At 49.4% G+C, this 11,095-nt stretch overlaps 1 protein-coding gene across 1 annotated transcript in view; it reads left to right on the top strand.

Moving 5' to 3' along the window:
- Nucleotides 1-773: 773 nt before the first annotated feature.
- Nucleotides 774-11,095, top strand: part of fam228a (family with sequence similarity 228 member A) — a 31,426-nt gene continuing 21,104 nt past the window's right edge. Inside the window, exon 1 of the mRNA XM_045721223.1 lies at nucleotides 774-919. The gene's annotated coding sequence lies outside the window, so the exon portion shown is untranslated. The remainder of the gene's footprint in view (nucleotides 920-11,095) is intronic.

The raw sequence follows: 11,095 nt of genomic DNA, 5'->3' as shown, positions 1-11,095 counted from the left end.
GCACTATATAGGGAATAGGGCTCTGGTCTAAAGTAGTGCACTATATAGGGAATAGGGCTCTGGTCTAAAGTAGTGCACTATATAGGGAATAGGGTTCTGGTCTATAGTAAATCAAATTTTATTGGTCACATATACATGACCTACATTTGTGAATATTTGTTTCAGATCATTGGGGATGGGCGGTGTGGGGGTATTGTACGAGTAGTACAATACATAAACAGCACCAGCTGCAGTAACGTTGCTCAGGTCCTCTTCCTTGAAGGGGCCATTCAGTTCTTTGCGCCTGAGCCGGTATTGTCCGGTGCCATAAAATCAACACGCCCACTAGAACACTGTTGTGTAAAAACAAAAAACAAAAAAAAAACATTGTTGCGACATTCTACTCGGTTTGTGTGACATCACCTTGACAACGGCGGGACACCGGGCTACCCACCAGAGAAGAAGCAGACCGGGAGATCACGCACGGAGCGGGCACTACTACTCTCCGTGCTGTAAAGCAAGCGGGACTCAAACCGGGGATAAATCCTACCGTAAGTAGCCTACAGAACACGGTCCCCAATTCCCCATTTATTTCGTCCTGAGTTTTCTATCTCCTTGCAAGTTTAGGCCACCTACTTTTCTGACTTCAACTCAATCGATATTTTTAGTTTAGCCAAAAAATAAATAAATGAAAACAGGATTACTAGGCCTACTCGTAGAATAACTTTTAGTTTGTTTGTTGTTGTTGAAGTTCTAATATATATTCACTATTTACTAATACCAATATAAAAGTGTAGGCCCGATTGTAGATGTGGACGCTCCACCTCGTCGTCTCTTGTGTCGGGTTACCTGGTGACGAGCTACGACCTCTCGGTGAAACGCTACACCTGTTCAGGTGATGGGTTTTGTTCGTTCCGACCTCCTCCGGTGAACTCCGCAGGTTAGTGATCATAGAGGTCATTTATTTAGGGACAATCTGGAGTTAAAACAAAGGAAAAAGACAACCTGCCGCTGTTTTTAATAAGAAACAGCTGTGAGATAGGACTCTAGAAATGTTATGCTATGCTAAACGCTATGGACAGAGCTATGCTAAACGCTATGGACAGAGCTATGCTAAACGCTATGCTAAACGCTATGCTAAACGCTATGCTAAACGCTATGCTAAACGCTATGGACAGAGCTATGCTAAACGCTATGGACAGAGCTATGGACAGAGCTATGGACAGAGCTATGGACAGAGCTATGCTAAACGCTATGGACAGAGCTATGGACAGAGCTATGGACAGAGCTATGGACAGAGCTATGGACAGCGCTATGGACAGAGCTATGGACAGAGCTATGGACAGAGCTATGGACAGAGCTATGGACAGAGCTATGGACAGCGCTATGGACAGAGCTATGGACAGAGCTATGGACAGCGCTATGGACAGCGCTATGGACAGAGCTATGGACAGAGCTATGGACAGAGCTATGGACAGCGCTATGGACAGAGCTATGGACAGAGCTATGGACAGAGCTATGGACAGAGCTATGGACAGAGCTATGGACAGCGCTATGGACAGAGCTATGGACAGAGCTATGGACAGAGCTATGGACAGCGCTATGGACAGCGCTATGGACAGAGCTATGGACAGAGCTATGGACAGAGCTATGGACAGAGCTATGGACAGCGCTATGGACAGAGCTATGGACAGCGCTATGGACAGAGCTATGGACAGCGCTATGGACAGCGCTATGGACAGAGCTATGGACAGCGCTATGGACAGAGCTATGGACAGAGCTATGGACAGAGCTATGGACAGAGCTATGGACAGCGCTATGGACAGAGCTATGGACAGCGCTATGGACAGAGCTATGGACAGAGCTATGGACAGAGCTATGGACAGAGCTATGGACAGCGCTATGGACAGAGCTATGGACAGAGCTATGGACAGAGCTATGGACAGCGCTATGGACAGAGCTATGGACAGAGCTATGGACAGAGCTATGGACAGCGCTATGGACAGCGCTATGGACAGAGCTATGGACAGAGCTATGGACAGAGCTATGGACAGCGCTATGGACAGAGCTATGGACAGAGCTATGCTAAACGCTATGGACAGAGCTATGGACAGAGCTATGGACAGAGCTATGGACAGAGCTATGGACAGAGCTATGGACAGCGACTATGGACAGAGCTATGGACAGAGCTATGGACAGCGCTATGGACAGAGCTATGGACAGAGCTATGGACAGAGCTATGGACAGAGCTATGGACAGAGCTATGGACAGCGCTATGGACAGAGCTATGGACAGAGCTATGCTAAACGCTATGGACAGAGCTATGCTAAACGCTATGGACAGAGCTATGGACAGAGCTATGGACAGAGCTATGGACAGAGCTATGGACAGCGCTATGGACAGAGCTATGGACAGCGCTATGGACAGAGCTATGGACAGAGCTATGGACAGAGCTATGGACAGCGCTATGGACAGAGCTATGGACAGAGCTATGGACAGAGCTATGGACAGCGCTATGGACAGCGCTATGGACAGAGCTATGGACAGAGCTATGGACAGAGCTATGGACAGCGCTATGGACAGAGCTATGGACAGAGCTATGGACAGAGCTATGGACAGAGCTATGGACAGACGCTATGGACAGAGCTATGGACAGAGCTATGGACAGAGCTATGGACAGCGCTATGGACAGCGCTATGGACAGCGCTATGGACAGAGCTATGGACAGAGCTATGGACAGAGCTATGGACAGCGCTATGGACAGAGCTATGGACAGAGCTATGGACAGAGCTATGGACAGCGCTATGGACAGAGCTATGGACAGAGCTATGGACAGAGCTATGGACAGCGCTATGGACAGCGCTATGGACAGCGCTATGGACAGAGCTATGGACAGAGCTATGGACAGCGCTATGGACAGCGCTATGGACAGAGCTATGGACAGCGCTATGGACAGCGCTATGGACAGAGCTATGGACAGAGCTATGGACAGAGCTATGGACAGAGCTATGGACAGAGCTATGGACAGAGCTATGGACAGAGCTATGGACAGAGCTATGGACAGAGCTATGGACAGCGCTATGGACAGAGCTATGGACAGAGCTATGGACAGCGCTATGGACAGAGCTATGGACAGCGCTATGGACAGCGCTATGGACAGAGCTATGGACAGAGCTATGGACAGAGCTATGGACAGAGCTATGGACAGAGCTATGGACAGCGCTATGGACAGAGCTATGGACAGAGCTATGGACAGAGCTATGGACAGAGCTATGGACAGAGCTATGGACAGCGCTATGGACAGAGCTATGGACAGCGCTATGGACAGAGCTATGGACAGCGCTATGGACAGCGCTATGGACAGAGCTATGGACAGCGCTATGGACAGAGCTATGGACAGAGCTATGGACAGCGCTATGGACAGAGCTATGGACAGAGCTATGGACAGCGCGAGCTATGGACAGAGCTATGGACAGCGCTATGGACAGAGCTATGGACAGAGCTATGGACAGAGCTATGGACAGAGCTATGGACAGAGCTATGGACAGCGCTATGGACAGCGCTATGGACAGAGCGCTATGGACAGCGCTATGGACAGAGCTATGGACAGAGCTATGGACAGCGCTATGGACAGAGCTATGGACAGCGCTATGGACAGAGCTATGGACAGAGCTATGGACAGAGCTATGGACAGAGCTATGGACAGCGCTATGGACAGAGCTATGGACAGAGCTATGGACAGAGCTATGGACAGAGCTATGGACAGCGCTATGGACAGAGCTATGGACAGAGCTATGGACAGAGCTATGGACAGCGCTATGGACAGCGCTATGGACAGAGCTATGGACAGCGCTATGGACAGCGCTATGGACAGAGCTATGGACAGAGCTATGGACAGAGCTATGGACAGAGCTATGGACAGCGCTATGGACAGAGCTATGGACAGCGCTATGGACAGAGCTATGGACAGCGCTATGGACAGAGCTATGGACAGAGCTATGGACAGAGCTATGGACAGAGCTATGGACAGAGCTATGGACAGAGCTATGGACAGAGCTATGGACAGAGCTATGGACAGCGCTATGGACAGAGCTATGGACAGAGCTATGGACAGAGCTATGGACAGCGCTATGGACAGAGCTATGGACAGAGCTATGGACAGAGCTATGGACAGAGCTATGGACAGAGCTATGGACAGCGCTATGGACAGAGCTATGGACAGCGCTATGGACAGAGCTATGGACAGCGCTATGGACAGAGCTATGGACAGCGCTATGGACAGCGCTATGGACAGAGCTATGGACAGCGCTATGGACAGAGCTATGGACAGAGCTATGGACAGCGCTATGGACAGAGCTATGGACAGAGCTATGGACAGCGCTATGGACAGAGCTATGGACAGAGCTATGGACAGAGCTATGGACAGAGCTATGGACAGAGCTATGGACAGAGCTATGGACAGCGCTATGGACAGAGCTATGGACAGCGCTATGGACAGCGCTATGGACAGCGCTATGGACAGAGCTATGGACAGAGCTATGGACAGAGCTATGGACAGCGCTATGGACAGAGCTATGGACAGCGCTATGGACAGCGCTATGGACAGAGCTATGGACAGCGCTATGGACAGAGCTATGGACAGAGCTATGGACAGAGCTATGGACAGAGCTATGGACAGCGCTATGGACAGAGCTATGGACAGAGCTATGGACAGAGCTATGGACAGAGCTATGGACAGAGCTATGGACAGCGCTATGGACAGAGCTATGCTAAACGCTATGCTAAACGCTATGCTAAACGCTATGCTAAACGCTATGCTAAACGCTATGCTAAACGCTATGGACAGAGCTATGCTAAACGCTATGGACAGAGCTATGGACAGAGCTATGGACAGAGCTATGGACAGAGCTATGGACAGAGCTATGCTAAACGCTATGGACAGAGCTATGGACAGAGCTATGGACAGAGCTATGGACAGAGCTATGGACAGCGCTATGGACAGAGCTATGGACAGAGCTATGGACAGAGCTATGGACAGAGCTATGGACAGCGCTATGGACAGAGCTATGGACAGAGCTATGGACAGAGCTATGGACAGCGCTATGGACAGCGCTATGGACAGAGCTATGGACAGAGCTATGGACAGCGCTATGGACAGAGCTATGGACAGAGCTATGGACAGAGCTATGGACAGAGCTATGGACAGAGCTATGGACAGCGCTATGGACAGAGCTATGGACAGAGCTATGGACAGAGCGCTATGGACAGCGCTATGGACAGAGCTATGGACAGAGCTATGGACAGAGCTATGGACAGAGCTATGGACAGCGCTATGGACAGAGCTATGGACAGCGCTATGGACAGAGCTATGGACAGCGCTATGGACAGCGCTATGGACAGAGCTATGGACAGCGCTATGGACAGAGCTATGGACAGAGCTATGGACAGAGCTATGGACAGAGCTATGGACAGACGCTATGGACAGAGCTATGGACAGCGCTATGGACAGAGCTATGGACAGAGCTATGGACAGAGCTATGGACAGAGCTATGGACAGCGCTATGGACAGAGCTATGGACAGAGCTATGGACAGCGCTATGGACAGAGCTATGGACAGAGCTATGGACAGAGCTATGGACAGCGCTATGGACAGCGCTATGGACAGAGCTATGGACAGAGCTATGGACAGAGCTATGGACAGCGCTATGGACAGCGCTATGGACAGAGCTATGCTAAACGCTATGGACAGAGCTATGGACAGAGCTATGGACAGAGCTATGGACAGCGCTATGGACAGAGCTATGGACAGAGCTATGGACAGAGCTATGGACAGAGCTATGGACAGAGCTATGGACAGCGCTATGGACAGCGCTATGGACAGAGCTATGGACAGAGCTATGCTAAACGCTATGGACAGAGCTATGCTAAACGCTATGGACAGAGCTATGGACAGAGCTATGGACAGAGCTATGGACAGAGCTATGGACAGCGCTATGGACAGAGCTATGGACAGAGCTATGGACAGAGCTATGGACAGAGCTATGGACAGAGCTATGGACAGCGCTATGGACAGCGCTATGGACAGAGCTATGGACAGAGCTATGGACAGAGCTATGGACAGCGCTATGGACAGCGCTATGGACAGAGCTATGCTAAACGCTATGGACAGAGCTATGGACAGAGCTATGGACAGAGCTATGGACAGCGCTATGGACAGAGCTATGGACAGAGCTATGGACAGAGCTATGGACAGAGCTATGGACAGAGCTATGGACAGCGCTATGGACAGAGCTATGGACAGAGCTATGCTAAACGCTATGGACAGAGCTATGCTAAACGCTATGGACAGAGCTATGGACAGAGCTATGGACAGAGCTATGGACAGAGCTATGGACAGCGCTATGGACAGAGCTATGGACAGAGCTATGGACAGAGCTATGGACAGCGCTATGGACAGAGCTATGGACAGAGCTATGGACAGCGCTATGGACAGAGCTATGGACAGAGCTATGGACAGCGCTATGGACAGAGCTATGGACAGCGCTATGGACAGCGCTATGGACAGAGCTATGGACAGAGCTATGGACAGAGCTATGGACAGAGCTATGGACAGAGCTATGGACAGCGCTATGGACAGAGCTATGGACAGAGCTATGGACAGAGCTATGGACAGAGCTATGGACAGAGCTATGGACAGAGCTATGGACAGAGCTATGGACAGCGCTATGGACAGAGCTATGGACAGAGCTATGGACAGAGCTATGGACAGAGCTATGGACAGCGCTATGGACAGCGCTATGGACAGAGCTATGGACAGCGCTATGGACAGCGCTATGGACAGAGCTATGGACAGAGCTATGGACAGAGCTATGGACAGAGCTATGGACAGCGCTATGGACAGAGCTATGGACAGCGCTATGGACAGAGCTATGGACAGAGCTATGGACAGAGCTATGGACAGCGCTATGGACAGAGCTATGGACAGAGCTATGGACAGAGCTATGGACAGCGCTATGGACAGAGCTATGGACAGAGCTATGGACAGAGCTATGGACAGAGCTATGGACAGAGCTATGGACAGCGCTATGGACAGAGCTATGGACAGAGCTATGGACAGAGCTATGGACAGCGCTATGGACAGAGCTATGGACAGAGCTATGGACAGAGCTATGGACAGAGCTATGGACAGAGCTATGGACAGCGCTATGGACAGAGCTATGGACAGCGCTATGGACAGAGCTATGGACAGCGCTATGGACAGAGCTATGGACAGCGCTATGGACAGCGCTATGGACAGAGCTATGGACAGCGCTATGGACAGAGCTATGGACAGAGCTATGGACAGCGCTATGGACAGAGCTATGGACAGAGCTATGGACAGCGCTATGGACAGAGCTATGGACAGAGCTATGGACAGAGCTATGGACAGAGCTATGGACAGAGCTATGGACAGCGCTATGGACAGAGCTATGGACAGAGCTATGGACAGCGCTATGGACAGCGCTATGGACAGCGCTATGGACAGAGCTATGGACAGAGCTATGGACAGAGCTATGGACAGAGCTATGGACAGCGCTATGGACAGAGCTATGGACAGCGCTATGGACAGCGCTATGGACAGAGCTATGGACAGAGCTATGGACAGAGCTATGGACAGAGCTATGGACAGCGCTATGGACAGAGCTATGGACAGAGCTATGGACAGAGCTATGGACAGAGCTATGGACAGAGCTATGGACAGCGCTATGGACAGAGCTATGGACAGCGCTATGGACAGCGCTATGGACAGCGCTATGGACAGCGCTATGGACAGCGCTATGGACAGAGCTATGGACAGAGCTATGGACAGCGCTATGGACAGAGCTATGGACAGAGCTATGGACAGAGCTATGGACAGAGCTATGGACAGAGCTATGGACAGAGCTATGGACAGCGCTATGGACAGAGCTATGGACAGAGCTATGGACAGCGCTATGGACAGAGCTATGGACAGCGCTATGGACAGAGCTATGGACAGAGCTATGGACAGCGCTATGGACAGAGCTATGGACAGCGCTATGGACAGCGCTATGGACAGAGCTATGGACAGCGCTATGGACAGCGCTATGGACAGCGCTATGGACAGAGCTATGGACAGAGCTATGGACAGAGCTATGGACAGCGCTATGGACAGAGCTATGGACAGAGCTATGGACAGCGCTATGGACAGAGCTATGGACAGCGCTATGGACAGCGCTATGGACAGAGCTATGGACAGAGCTATGGACAGCGCTATGGACAGAGCTATGGACAGCGCTATGGACAGAGCTATGGACAGAGCTATGGACAGAGCTATGGACAGCGCTATGGACAGAGCTATGGACAGAGCTATGGACAGCGCTATGGACAGAGCTATGGACAGCGCTATGGACAGCGCTATGGACAGAGCTATGGACAGAGCTATGGACAGAGCTATGGACAGCGCTATGGACAGCGCTATGGACAGCGCTATGGACAGAGCTATGGACAGAGCTATGGACAGAGCTATGGACAGAGCTATGGACAGAGCTATGGACAGAGCTATGGACAGCGCTATGGACAGAGCTATGGACAGAGCTATGGACAGAGCTATGGACAGAGCTATGGACAGAGCTATGGACAGAGCTATGGACAGAGCTATGGACAGAGCTATGGACAGAGCTATGGACAGAGCTATGGACAGCGCTATGGACAGAGCTATGGACAGAGCTATGGACAGAGCTATGGACAGAGCTATGGACAGAGCTATGGACAGCGCTATGGACAGCGCTATGGACAGAGCTATGGACAGCGCTATGGACAGAGCTATGGACAGCGCTATGGACAGAGCTATGGACAGAGCTATGGACAGCGCTATGGACAGAGCTATGGACAGCGCTATGGACAGCGCTATGGACAGAGCTATGGACAGAGCTATGGACAGCGCTATGGACAGAGCTATGGACGTAAGGAACGTCCTTCCATGATAACAACATTATGTTTTGATGCTATACAGTGTTTGTTTACAATTCAAATGTTTACAAACAATGGAGCAAAACAAGCTTTATACTTTGGGGTTCTGATGGGCTAAATTTAATATGTTATATTCGTCAACAAACCAATGTGTATATATCATTCATTGCAATCCTACCTTTTTTGGAAAAATCAAAATCTAAGCCAAATCATTATAACCCCTTTCGTTAGGCCCTGATACTGGCACGGTTCCAACTCGTTTCCCGGGAGACTTGCGTTATTGTTCTTGTTCAATTCGAAATGTTATTCCTTAGTCACAAAGGTCCAGGTTTGTCACATAGATTCCAGTTTGATGAAGGGTTTAAAACAAAAGATTTAAAAAATAAAACAACAGAAATGAAGTGGGTTGTTTCTCTTAGGCGTCTTCTAATACTGGCTTGCACTTGTTCCAATCCAGCTCTAAATCCATTTTTACCCATAACCCCCCTCCCTATATGCTACTCCAATCCAGCTCTAAATCCATCTTTACCCATAACCCCCCTCCCTATATGCTACTCCAATCCAGCTCTAAATCCATCTTTACCCATAACCCCCTCCCTATATGCTACTCCAATCCAGCTCTAAATCCATCTTTACCCATAACCCCCCTCCCTATATGCTACGCTGCAGGTAAACCCAAAAGTTGTTCCAATCCAGCTCTAAATCCATCTTTACCCATAACCCCCCCTATATGCTACTCAATCCAGCTCTAAATCCATCTTTACCCATAACCCCCTCCCTATATGCTACGCTGCAGGTAAACCCAAAAGTTGTTCCAATCCAGCTCTAAGTCCATCTTTACCCATAACCCCCCTCCCTATATGCTACGCTGCAGGTAAACCCAAAAGGTGTTCCAATCCAGCTCTAAGTCCATCTTTACCCATAACCCCCCTCCCTATATGCTACGCTGCAGGTAAACCCAAAAGTTGTTCCAATCCAGCTCTAAGTCCATCTTTACCCATAACCCCCCTCCCTATGTGCTACGCTGCAGGTAAACCCAAAAGGTGTTCCAATCCAGCTCTAAGTCCATCTTTACCCATAACCCCCCTCCCTATATGCTACGCTGCAGGTAAACCCGAAAGGTGTTCCAATCCAGCTCTAAATCCATCTTTACCCATAACCCCCCTCCCTATATGCTACGCTGCAGGTAAACCCAAAAGGTGTTCCAATAACAATAAAACGGTTTCTAATATAAATAATTAACATAATAACAGTTTCCATACATTTCTATACATACTAAGCATTTTCTATACATTTCTATACATTTTCTCTCCTTTATGCAAAATGGCTCTAATATTATTGTGAAGAATGAAGCAAACGATTCTAATTTCAGAAGAAAATGGCAAAATAATACATTATACCTGAGTTCAGTGTGTTCTTCCTGTGTTAGTGCATTGTGGGTGTTCTTCCTGTGTTAGTGCATTGTGGGTGCTCTTCCTGTGTTAGTGCATTGTGGGTGTTCTTCCTGTGTTAGTGCATTGTGGGTGTTCTTCGTGTGTTAGTGCATTGTGGGTGTTCTTCCTGTGTTAGTGCATTGTGGGTGCTCTTCCTGTGTTAGTGCATTGTGGGTGTTCTTCCTGTGTTAGTGCATTGTGGGTGTTCTTCCTGTGTTAGTGCATTGTGGGTGTTCTTCGTGTGTTAGTGCATTGTGGGTGTTCTTCCTGTGTTAGTGCATTGTGGGTGTTCTTCCTGTGTTAGTGCATTGTGGGTGTTCTTCCTGTGTTAGTGCATTGTGGGTGTTCTTCGTGTGTTAGTGCATTGTGGGTGTTCTTCCTGTGTTAGTGCATTGTGGGTGTTCTTCCTGTGTTAGTGCATTGTGGGTGTTCTTCCTGTGTTAGTGCATTGTGGGTGTTCTTCCTGTGTTAGTGCATTGTGGGTGTTCTTCCTGTGTTAGTGCATTGTGGGTGTTCTTCTGTGTTAAGTGCATTGTGGGTGTTCTTCGTGTGTTAGTGCATTGTGGGTGTTCTTCCTGTGTTAGTGCATTGTGGGTGTTCTTCCTGTGTTAGTGCATTGTGGGTGTTCTTCCTGTGTTAGTGCATTGTGGGTGTTCTTCCTGTGTTAGTGCATTGTGGGTGTTCTTCCTGTGTTAGTGCATTGTGGGTGTTCT

The sequence above is a fragment of the Salmo salar genome, chromosome ssa06, assembly GCF_905237065.1.
Source record: "Salmo salar chromosome ssa06, Ssal_v3.1, whole genome shotgun sequence".
Taxonomy (NCBI): Eukaryota; Metazoa; Chordata; class Actinopteri; order Salmoniformes; family Salmonidae; genus Salmo; species Salmo salar.
The sequence above is the reverse complement of the archived record's forward strand: the minus strand, read 5'-3'. Positions and strand labels throughout refer to the sequence as shown.